Genomic DNA, 13,140 nt, shown 5'->3' on the forward strand with positions numbered 1-13,140 from the left:
AAGGCTGATTTCAAGAAGATCTATAAACACTACACATTATTAATCTTGCATTAAGCAAAAAATTTCTTAAAATGTAACTTACATTCATTAATTTATTTTCCTAGTTTTTGTATGGGCAACTGCTATCATTATGTCAGAAATAAAATACCATCAAGGAATGTTATATTCATTCTTATGAAAATAATCAAACAGTAAGTTTTAGAGCAAAGTGAATTAGTTTACAGTCACTGTTAATCTACTTTCACAAGAATTATTGATGTTTTAGAAACCATACAATCTTAAATATATATAGTTGAAAAATACATATAATAATTAGATTGCTTAACTTTATTGCAACTTGCTATATTATATATACATCTAAACTGGATTTTATAAAGGGCCATATTATCTTGTTCTAAAGATAAACAGATTTCTGGCTGAAGACAGCACACAAACCACAAAGTGATAAGTGATTAAAAACCTTATGTGTCAGTAAGTTTTCTGTCACTGTAACAAAATACCTTAGATAATCAACTTACAAGGAAGAAAAGGGTTTCCGTTCATGATTCCTTGTCCTTGTTGCTTTGGGACTGTGGTGTCATGTCACATCATGGTGGGATCCCTGGTGGAGGAAGTCTGTTTATGTCCTTGAAATTGGGAAGCAAACAGAGAGGGAGAGAAAGGGCCAGTGTCCCCAGATTCCATTCAAGGGCATACCTCCAATGACTTAACTTCCTTCCACTAGATTCTACACCTAAAAACTCCACTACCTCTCAATAAAGCCATGGGTTTTGAACCAAGCCTTCAACACTCGGCCCTTCAGAGGACATTTATTGAGACCATAACAACCTATAATTTGCAAAATTTTCAGAGGTCAAATTCCACTAGAAGTCCTTGGTCTACCTATTGATTAGGTCAGTTATTCTCTAGGTGAGGTATCAGCACCAGTACCATCAAAATAACTTCAGGATTTGTTAGAAATGCAAATTCTTAGGCCCTAATCTTGGACCTATTATATTAAAAAAAAAAATCCCATGAGGGGAGCCCAGAAATTTGGGTTAATGTGGAATTATCTTAAACTTTAGCATACATCAGGATCACTTAGACAACTTATTAAAGTACAAATTTCTGGGCTCCACCCCTAATTCTGAGATCCTCAGGTCATGCTTCTGATCAGGGAATCCTACTTTCAGAACTAAGGGCCTAGGGAAATTAAACACCACATGAATTAAACGGCCTACTCAATGGGATTTGACAATATCTTCGCCCTATGATTATTTTTCTTGGGAAATTTTATGATTTTCTTTGAAGTAAGTGTATGTAGGTAGGGAAGAGAAGGGAGGAGTTAATTGCTCAATAAATATTTATTGATACCTACATGTGGAAGGCACAGAAAGAAAGGATGAAACCTTGGAAGTGTGCATGGGGAAATAGATATGAACAACTAAGTTAAATTTGACTTATGGTTGTTTTACATGCTTAAAGTGCTATAAGAAATTAAAAAAAAACTATACAACTCAAAGGTCTAACAGAGGAACTAAAAGACAAGGGAGTAGGACATAGTTATTGAGATAACTATGACTGACATTGAGATCCTCGGGCTAAAATCAACATATCCCATACTGCATTCCTTCCTGGAGGTTCTGGGAGAGACTCTGCTTCCCTGTCCTTTCAATTTTTAGAAGCTGTTCTCCTTCCTTGGCTAATGATCTCCTTCTTCTATTTTTAACTCTAGCGACATTTTATCTTCCTATTCCCACAGTCTTACCTGACTTTCCTCTTTTTATCTCCTTCCTTCAGAGGACATTTATTGAGACCATAGCAGCCTATAATTTGTAAAATTTTCAGAGGTCAAATGCCACTAGAATTTCAAAGACCCTCCTGATCTCTTTGGCTCACCTGGATAATGGGCTAATCTCCCTATTCTAAGGTTAGCTGACTGGCAGCTTGAACACTATTGGCAACTTCAGTTACCCTTTGTACCCTTTGCCCTGGTACACATTCCTAGGTTCTGGAGATCAGGACATGAAAATCTTTCAGGAAATAATATTCTGTCAACTGATAATGATATTAATTCGACAGAATCAAAAGAAGAAAATGAGCATCCAAACACGTGTTGCTGTTCCACAAACAGCACCTATGGAGACAGACCCAGGGAGTAACAAGAGCAAGGCATCTAATAGAATGAACAAAGGCCATCATGGCCTGAACAAGAAAGTGAGAGAGAGTATGGAAGAAGATGAGGATGGTGGTTAGAAATGGGGTATCTAGAAGAAACAGATTTACAAGCAAATTCATTGAGATTATAATTTTGGAAGAATAAAGACAAATGAATGAAAATAAAAATAAGCCACCCAAACATGATCAAATTCTACTAAGGCAAAATACTCCAAAATTTTTATCCAAGTAATGTGTGGATATATTCAACCCTCCAGTTTAAAATGATTATTTTGCTTTGTGATAACGATTCATATATTTCTGAGAATGCTTAAAGTTATATTCAGGGTTCCTAGAATGTTACCAAAAATATCAATAGAAGAAAAGTCTCTGTTCTTGAAGGATACGTGATAGGTGGAAAGCTTTCAGTAGGAGAAATAAAGGCTCTATTTCTTTCTTATGGGGGAAATTAATCTAATATTTTTCAAGGATTATTTATTAGAATTACCAAGTGTTATACTGAAATAGTAATACAGAACCAGTATTTTTCTTCTGGCATCTAACAGTCCTGAGAGACACCTGGAAGGGTCATTGGTCCATGAGCCTGCTTGTTTTGAGAAGTTGCTAAAACAGAGAGCCTAAGTCTCAACCCAATGCTGTGTATTAAGGCAGGGTCTTGGAGTATAAAATTTCTGACATTACTTTCAAAAGTTCCCAGTTAGGTCTACTTTCCATACTTGGATTTTAGGGGAAAGAGATTATTGCATTAAGCAAAGAATCATGTGACTTTACAAAGCATAACATCTGCCATTTTAGGGATAACATCTCTTTTTCTCAACTTTCCCCAGAGGGACTGATTGGTCAAGTTCATTTTTAATAGAGCCCTAAAATGAACTTTAAATCTTTGAAGTTAGCATGGAAGAATATTAAACATGCCTAAGCTATTAAAAATACCTATGGAGGCTAAAACAATTAAACAAAACTGGCAACTGTATTGGATGCTAAAGAAAAGAGAAAAACCACAGGTAAAAATCCTGGGTAGCACATCTGCTCATTGCTTTGCAGATGGTACTGCACCCAGGAGCACAGGTTTAGATGGCCTGCCAGGTATTAAATTCTGAAGCATCCCTCAAATGCCAAGAAACATCCCTGAATCCACCAAAGCCAGAGTCCTCCTCAGTGAATCATAAGATTCCTAAGAACATTGTGCCTGGCCAAATAGTGCATCACCTGAATAAAATTTTTTTTGACTGAATGAATGACAGTAGGCTAGGATAAAAAGTTGAATCTTGGTCAATCCATCCTTTTGGAGAATAAGTTATTCATGCTAGGTATTTTCCCAGTGAAATTTCATCTGTGCATTTTGAATAATTGACCATATTTATCATCTTTCCCCCACAAAATGTTAAATACATGCTTGTTGTTAAAAAAATAAGAAAAGTTCAGTTTTATTCAAAGAGTTATAAAAATACAAGTAGGAATACCATCATCGTTATTCATAGTTGATAAATATCTATCCAGATCCTTCCCTTCTTTACACACACACACAACTTCAGAATGCATTTATACATTAAATGTATGTAATTACATTAAATAAATACTTATGTCTTTGGTACTGGGGATTAAAACCAGGGGAGCTTTACTACTGAACTATATTCCCAGTCCTTTTAATTTTAATTTGGAGACAGGGTCTTGCTAGGTTGCTAAAACTGGTCTTGAACTTGTGATCCTCCTGCCTCAGTCTCCCAAGTAGCTGAAATTATAGGTGTGTGTCACTATGTCCAGTCTAAGTAATTTTTCATAAAAAACTCAAATATGTAAATTACAAACATAATTTCATGATACTAGCGCAACTTATATAATAGTTAGCCTTACTGATGTTCTTTTGCTTTTGGTGTTTTTTTAAAATGATGAAATAAGAATCCTGCTACCTTTCCTATCCTCTACTATCCCCCCTCCCCTCCCCTCCCATATTCTCTCTCTACCCCATCTACTGTAATTCATTTCCCTCCATGTTTGTTATCCCATTCCCCTCATAACCTCTTATATATAATTTTGTATAACAATGAGGGTCTCCCTCCATTTCCATGTGATTTCCCTTTTTTTCTCCCTTTCCCTCCCGCCTCATGTCTCTGTTTAATGTTAAACTTTTCTTCCTGCTCTTCCTCCCTGTTCTGTTCTTAGTTGCTCTCATTATAACAAAGAAGACATTTGGTATTTGTTTTTTAGGGATTGGCTAGCTTCACTAAGCATAATCTGCTCTAGTGCCATCCATTTCCCTGCAAATTCCGTGATTTTGTCATTTTTTTAGTGCTGCGTAATACTCCTTGGTGCATAAATGCCACATTTTTTTTATCCATTCATCTATTGAAGGGCATCTGGGTTGATTCCACAGTCTAGCAATTGTGAATTGTGCTGCTATGAACATCGATGTGGCAGTATCCCTGTAGTGTGCTCTTTTAAGGTTTTCAGGAAATTGTCTGAGAAGGGCAATAGCTGGGTCAAATGGTGGTTCCATTCCCAGCTTTCCCAGGAATCTCCATACTGCTTTCCAAATTGGCCGCACCCGTTTGTAGTCCCACCAGCAGTGTACAAGAGTACCCTTTTCCCCACATCCTCGCCAGCACTCGTTGTTGTTTGACTTCGTCATGGCTGCCAATCTTACTGGGGTGAGGTGGTATCTTAGGGTGGTTTTGATTTGCATTTCCTTGACTGCTAGAGATGGTGAGCATTTTTTCATGTACTTGTTGACTGATTGTATGTCCTCCTCTGTGAAGTGTTTGTTCATGTCCTTGGCCCATTTGTTGATTGGGTTGTTTGTTTTCTTATTGTCTAATTTTTTGAGTTCTTTGTATACTCTGGATATTAGGGCTCTATCTGAAGTGTGAGAAGTAAAAATTTGTTCCCATGATGTGGGCTCCCTATTTACCTCTCTTATTGTTTCTCTTGCTGAGAAAAAACTTTTCAGTTTAATAAAGTCCCATTTGTTGATTCTTGTTATTAACTCTTGTGCTATGGGTGTCCTATTAAGGAATTTGGAGCCCGACCCCACAATATGTAGATCGGAGCCAACTTTTTCTTCTATCAGACGCAGAGTCTCTGATTTGATATCTAGCTCCTTTATCTACTTTGAGTTGACTTTTGTGCATGGCGAGAGTAGGGGATTCAGTTTCATTTTGTTGCATATGGATTTCCAGTTTTCCCAACACCATTTGTTGAAGATGCTATCCTTTCTCCATTGCATGTTTTTAGCTCCTTTATCAAATATAAGATAGTTGTAGCTTTGTGGATTAGTCTCTGTGTCCTCTATTCTGTACCATTGGTCCACCCACCTGTTCTGGAACCAGTACCATGCTGTTTTTATTACTATTGCTCTGTAATATAGTTTGAAATCTGGTATCGCTATACCACCTGATTCACACTTCCTGCTTAGAATTGTTTTTGCTATTCTGGGTCTTTTATTTTTCCATATGAATTTCATGATTGCTTTATCTATTTCTACAAGAAATGCCATTGGGATTTTGATTGGCATTGCATTGAACCTATAGAGAACTTTTGGTAATATCGCCATTTTGATGATGTTAGTTCTGCCTATCCATGAACAGGGTATATTTTTCCATCTTCTAAGATCCTCTTCTATTTCTTTCTTTAGGGTTCTGTAGTTTTCATTGTATAAGTCTTTCACCTCTTTTGTTAGGAGCTGTCAGAATAGTTGATGTTTTTTCCCCATAGAATAAAATTTGCATGACTTGCCATGAGTTAAGCAGCTTCTGTGGGGTGTTACAAAGAAAAAATAAATTTCCCTTTCTTTTTATGTTTTGTGGGCCTTGTAAATTCTGGAATAGTTGGTGATTTGTGTTTTATTTGGTTTTGGTTATTAATTGGACGTTTTGCAAACAAATTTATTAATGCCACTGAAAACCCATTTATAGAAGTAATCATTTAGATGTTCATGTAAAAATATAGGCACATTTTCTTATTTTAATGTGACTGTAACTGAAGGCAAAAATGCATTCTGCTTCTATACATGGACTCCATAATTGTTCTCTGTCATTAATTAAATGTGCTCATTTCCTTGTTTAAAAATCACATTTCAAATTTTAAAAATTAGTTTTGTTATTTTTTCTGCAAATATTTTCCATTTCATTTTCTTAGAAAAATCCAAACAGGGAAAAAGCCATAAAGCTAACATTTCTTTATTTTAACAAATAAAAAGGGAATAAGCATATTTGTAGAAAGTATTTTTCAGAAAAAATATTTCAAATTATGCCTTAGTAAATATATTTTCTCTTACTTGAACAAGTAATGCAAATAAAACAATATTTATGACCTAGCATGAAATCCTCCTCCTTCTCCCCATAGAAATTAGAGTATCCATGCATGTCCAATACAGGCTACCATAGTTGGGTGTTTATAGAAACCAAAAATGGTTTTCACAAAAGTAGAAATTTCATGGGGCATTGGGGAGAAAGTTACACTTTGTCCTGTACTTTTGATTTCGGAATATTCATGAAAGGGCTATCTGAGTTTGCAGTTAATTGAAACATTTCATAAGTAGTTCTTAAAAGAACTTTTAGAAAAATAGAGAAAACAAATATTTTTTAGCTCTGGTTTTCTGTCACATTTTTATTTTAAATATCTAAGTATAGTTTGCTAATTCCACACCATTATTTTTCTAATAGTATAAGTTTAGAGACTTGCTGTGGATCACTTTCAGAGTAGTTTCCCTTTACCTTTACAAATTTCAATTTATAGGTACTTTACTTTTCAAAATGCTCTATCTTTATACCGATTCATTTCTATTTTAATTTTTACTGAGACTTTTCCCTGTTTGCATAAATCTTTGATGCTTCAGGCCATGTATATTTCAAAGCAGACCCCATTTTGTGCTATAAAAAGCATTAAATAAACCAGAAAATGCAGCAAACTATATTTCGATATGGAACACACTGACTTTGTGTGCTTTTTTTAAATAAAATCTTCAAATTTTATGAAGTGGAATTACAAACACTCTATAATTCATATGAGTTAACAAAGATGCAAAGAAATAGGATCAATGACTGCAAAGAGGTAAGGCAATATAAACAGACCCATGTATGATTCAGATATTGAATCTCTTCATCGAAACTACCATAACTACTATTTTCAAGAAAATAGGTGAAAAATAATCAGAACCAGGTGGTGTCCCCAGTGAAATTTCCCATTTATGTAAAATAATATAAATAATTAGGCAGCATAACCTTGATTCTAGATCCTGACAACTCATTACTAGAGGCTTTTACAGGGAAATTTCTTTCATAAATAAAGACATACAAATCTCTAACAAATATTTGTAAACTAAAGTCATCTGTATGTAAAAATGAGTATTTTGACAAGTGGATTTTAATCTGTGAATGCTGAGTTGGCTTAACATGGAAAGTCAATGTAATTTACCACATGTAAAGAAGATTAAAAAGTTGATTATCTCATAAGTGAAGTTAGCCAATCCCCCCCCCAAAAAATGCCAAATGTTTTCTCTGATATAAGGGGGGTGACTCATAGTGGGGTAGGGAGGGAGAGCATGGGAGGATTAGATTAATTCTAGATAGGGAAGAGGGGTGGGAGGGAAAGGGACAAAGGAAGGTTATTAGCAAGGATGGTGGAATGTGATGGTCATCATTATACAAAATACATGTATGAAGATTTGAATTTGGGGCCAACATACCTTATATACAAACAGTTATGAAAAATTGTGGTATATATGTATATTAAGAATTGTAATGCAAAAAAATACATGTATAACGGCATAAGGTGGCGTGAACATACTTTATATACAGAGATATGAAAAATTGTGCTCTATATGTGTAATAAGGATTGTAATGCATTCCACTGTTGTTGTGTATTTAAAAATAAATAAATAAATAAATAAATAAGTTAACTATCTCAACAGATTAGAAAAAGAACATGATAAAATTCAACAACCATTAATAATAACAATTTTTAAAAAGCCCTCTTGGTAAACTAGAAATGCAAATGTTTGCAGATGACAACGTTTTGGAAAAAAACTGAGAGAATATTATACTTAATATTAAAATATTGAATTTTCATCTTGAATTTGGAAATGAAATTACCACAACGCAACATTCTATTAGAGGTCCTAGCTAGCACACCAAAGGATAAAAGGAAACAAAATAAAAGGTCTAAGGATTGTAAATGAAGTAATAGAACTGTCTGTCAACTTTTTACTTGAATCAGTGAATGTGAATAATCTATGATTCTGCTTTTCTTTTTCTTTCTTTCTTTTTTTTTTTTTTTTGTACCGGGGATTGAAGCAAGAGGTGCTTTACCACTGAGCCACATTCCCAGCTCTTTTAATTTTTTATTTTGAGTCAGGGTCTTACTAAATTGCTTAGAATCTTGCACCTTGCTTAGTTGCTGAGGCTGTCTCAAACTTACAATTCTCCTGCCTCTGCCTCCTGAGTCACTGGAATTACAGGCAATGTGCCACACTAGTTTATTTCATTTTTATATGTCATAAACAGTTTGAAAATGTCATGCTTAAGAAAGATATCACAACAGCATCAAATATATCGTGTATGTGGCTGCATCTAACAAAAAAAAATTGACATCTAACAAAATCAAAATCTCACAAATCGACATCTAACAAAAAAAGATCTCTATAAAAAACTCTACAATACTGTAAGAAAATTTAAAAATGCAGCATACATGCAGAGATACACAGAGTTTAAAAACTGGAAAACACTATGTTGAGGATATATCTGATCCTCTAGTGCAATACATTCGCAGCTAAAATACCAGTAGGTATTTTAAATGAAACGTGACAAGTTGTTTCTAGAATTATGTATAAATCCCTAAGGTGCAAAAATAGCCAAAACATTCTTATAGAAGCAGCTTATGGTAGGAAGACTTGATCTTCTGAATATTAGTTACACTATATAAAGTTATTTAAATAGTATGCTGCTGATGCAAGAATCAAAGAGTGATGAAATAAGTAGAGTTCACAAAAAGGCTACACAAACAGTACTTGGTTTGTGAGAAATTATGATTACACAAGATTGAGGGAAAGGAGAGCATTTTCAACAATAAAGATAATGGGAAAATTGCTTATCCACATGGGAAAAGCAACGCAACTTGATTTCTATTCTAATCCATTCACCAAATTGATTTAAGGATAGATATAAATGTGAAGGATGAGAAGTCCTAATTGAGGATTTTAAGAGACTATCTTCATGACCTCAGGGTGGAAGAAGTATTCTTAAACAGAATATAGACTGTTCTAACCATAAAAGAAAAAAAAATAGAAATTCTGCTCATCAAAAATAAAATATTAAGGTTTAAAAGTTAATCCACAGAGCAGGAAGAATGCATTGTAACATATGTAACAAACCTCCGCCTCATAAAGGGGATATGTAAAGATCTCCTACAAATAAGTGTAAAAATGACATAATAGAAAAATGAGTTTGTACAAACAGATTTGTATTCATATGACAAAGAAATGAAACCCCCCTTTTCACCATTAAATCCCTATAATTTTTAAAATTTTGCTTGTGTCAAGTATTATACACATCTACATGCTTCCTAAAAGTTATATAATCTATCCATAGTAGTTCCTTTATAAAGCACTTGTGTAATGTGATATTTTTTTCCTTAATGAAAATTTGCATTAGTTAGTAGTTTGTGCTGTACAGCGCATAGTCCCAAAATTTAGTGACTTAAATTGACAATCAAGTCACTCCCAGTTCTGTTGCCTGCAGTTTCTTACCCCGTGCTCGGATGAGTGATATGGTGGTCTTAAGGGGGACTAGTGACACATCTGTGGTTAACTGCAGTTATCCAGCTGCTCTGCTCCTGGGGGTTGGCTGCTTTGGGCTAGGGCAGGGTTTCCTGGCTGGAAAGGGTTCCAACAAGGAGATCAAAGTCCCTGAAGGACGAGTCTCAGAACTGACACAATATCCTTTTCATCATATCCTAGAGTGCAAAGCAAGTGCAAGGCCAGCCCAGGTTCACAGGTGGAGAAATAAAATTCACCTCTAGATGATGGGATCTGCAAGGTTGTGTTACAAGGAACATGAATATGAGGGGAGAAAGCAACGTTTGCAATTTTCTGCACTTTATTAGCTGGTAACTTTTATTCCTTTCATTTCTTCCCTTTATCACCTCTCACTCCCCCTCTCTACCCTTCTGTTCATCAGGGAAAGTGCATTACCTATTGTATGTCTTTCCAGAAGTCTCATAATGTCATAGTAGCAAAGGAAAAAAAAACTGTTATTGTTTATTTGACAAAACTATGGTGATATTAAATTTTTGCATCATTCTTCTTATTTGAAAATACATCATAGAAATCTTTCAAATCGGAGCTGGGGTTGTGGCTCAGCAGTACAGTGCTTGCCTAGCATGTGAGAGGCCCTGGATTCGATCCTCAGCACCACATAAAAATAAATAAATAAAATAAAGGTATCGTGTACAACTATAACTAAAAAAAAAAGTTAAAAAAAAATCCTTCCAAATCAACTCATATGGACATATCCTATTTAATGAGTTTATAATGTTCACTACATGGGTATTCCATAACTGATTGTCATTTTATTATCAATGCATATTTGCCTTATTTCTATCTTTTCAACTATATACCTTAATAAACAATGTTGATTTTTCATTTTTTAAAAAGTTTTTAAAATACATTTCAATAAGTATAATCCATATGATCCTGTTTTATTTTTGTTATTCATTGATACCTTTAAGACACTCCTCTGAACTATTTCTTTAAAACCTGGAGATTATCTGTCACCTTGTAATACCTCTGAGCATTAGTGTCTCAAATTATATTAAACTTCCTGTATGGGAACTTCTAGCCTCACTAATAGATTTTTTAAATCTCTGACAGTAAGAACCATGGCTTATTTTTCTTTGCATCCAACAGAGTGATGATGGGCTTGTAGGAGACATTTAGTAAATACTTATTGAATATGTTATAAGTAACTGGAAGATTGGAAAGGATCAATTATTCTAATTTCAAATGATTCATATAAGTTCCAAGGGATAAATAGAATTTAACCTGAGTCTTGCAGGGAAATTATTGCTAATTTTCAGACTTAAAGAAAAAGTGCTTTCTAATTTTTTGTTCTGTTTTATTTTCTTGGGGTGTAGAAGGGTAGAGAGAGGCAATATGAGAAATGATAAAGGGAAGAACAGCTACAGAAGTATAGCAATTTGCAAACCTGCTGCAAAGCTTCCTCTCCTAGTATTCATGTTGACAGATCCTGCCATCAAAAGGTGGATTTTATTTCTCCATCCCTGTATCTGGGCTGGCCTTGTGACTTGCTTTGTACTTTAGAATGTGATGAAAATGATATTGTGTCAATTCTGAGACTAGTTCTTGATCACCTTATTGGAACCCTTCCCAGCACTATGGAAATACATAGGGTTATTGAATAATTCCTCACTAGACAATACTACTTCAACCAATGAATGCATTGAAGACAAATATTAAAAAGTTTATTCCATGTGATTAATGCCAAAATAAGCACAAACTCTTCCCAAATAATATTGACTGTATATATTGTGTGATTATTAGGTTTGGGATGTGCATTTTTTTCTGTATGTTTAATTCTCTCTGGAATAGACTACAATAAAGAACTATAGTAAATATCTCTAAGAAAGGAAATGGTGAATTGTTCACAGAAATGGTCATTATTTCCTCACGTAATTTATCATTCATGCTTTGTCTTTAAGACTTACTTCAAATAATGATTGCAATAATTTCCTTCAAATCAAAGAATGCATTGCATTACTTAATGTTTTTAATTCAAATGTCAGAATTGATGCCTTAAGTATGGGAAGTAATCTTTTACTTGATAAAGAACCAATTTTAATTTTTAGCCTATTATATCACTCTCATGAAATTATCCAATAGTTTTTTCATCACTGTTCATTTTTATTTTATCCATGAACTAAACAAAAATGAATTTTTGTCAACGGCAAGAAAATTACATTTGACTTAGGGTGGATATACTCTGAAGACACAAGGACTTTCAGCAAAATTTCTTTTACCTGATCAAATATTTAGCACTCCTTTGGTTTTGAATGCTGAAAATCCAATTTACTTCAGCTGAGGCAAAACCCAAAACAAACAAACCTCTAGGACTTTACTGACACACAGCTCAGTGCAAATCTGGTGTTTGACATGGCTGGATCCAGAGTTCAAACAATGTAATCAAACCCTCTCTCTTATCTATTTACACCTTCAGCTTTGCTTTAACTCCATCATAATACTGTTGTCTTTCAGTTCTTCATGTCATGGCTTCTCTTAGATGTCTCATTGGATAGAATTTCTCCTTCATTTAAAAAAGATATTTAGCCAACAGTCCTTAGATTTCACCTTTGCAGCATGTGATAAAGGGGGTGGATCAAATCTCTGCCAGTGTCCATAAAGCAACTCTGACATGGGACTCTGGACTTGTGTGGGTTATATGCCCACCACTGTGCTCAATGGAAGGGCATCCCTTGTAAATAGGATACAGAAGGGGTGCTTTGACTGACCATCCAGTTAGAGGTATATGATTTGAAGAAGGCAGCTCTGGAAATAAAGAAAGTGTTGGGGAGACTCAGATGTGTACTATACAGTTCCTCAAAAGTGTGACAAGTTGGGGCTGGGGGATGTGGCTCAAGTCGTATCGCACTCGCCTGGCATGTGTGCGGCCTGGGTTCAATCCTCAGCACCACATACAAATAAAGATGTTGTGTCCGCCAAAAACTAAAAAATGAATATTAAAATTCTCTCTCTCTCTCTCTTTAAAAATACGTGTGACAAGTTAAGGTCATACTCATGTTTCCAAAATCAAAGGGAAATTTCTCAGTTTTATTCCTGGTATAATTAGATTAGACTGGCATTAGATACCTATTATCAGTAGGCTGTAACTACATGGATAAGCTCCATTTGATTTACTCACTCACCAGTTGATGGATATCAGCACCACATACAAATAAAGATGTTGTGTCCGCCAA

The sequence above is a fragment of the Spermophilus citellus genome (assembly GCF_964194105.1).
Source record: "Spermophilus citellus genome assembly, chromosome: 3".
Taxonomy (NCBI): Eukaryota; Metazoa; Chordata; class Mammalia; order Rodentia; family Sciuridae; genus Spermophilus; species Spermophilus citellus.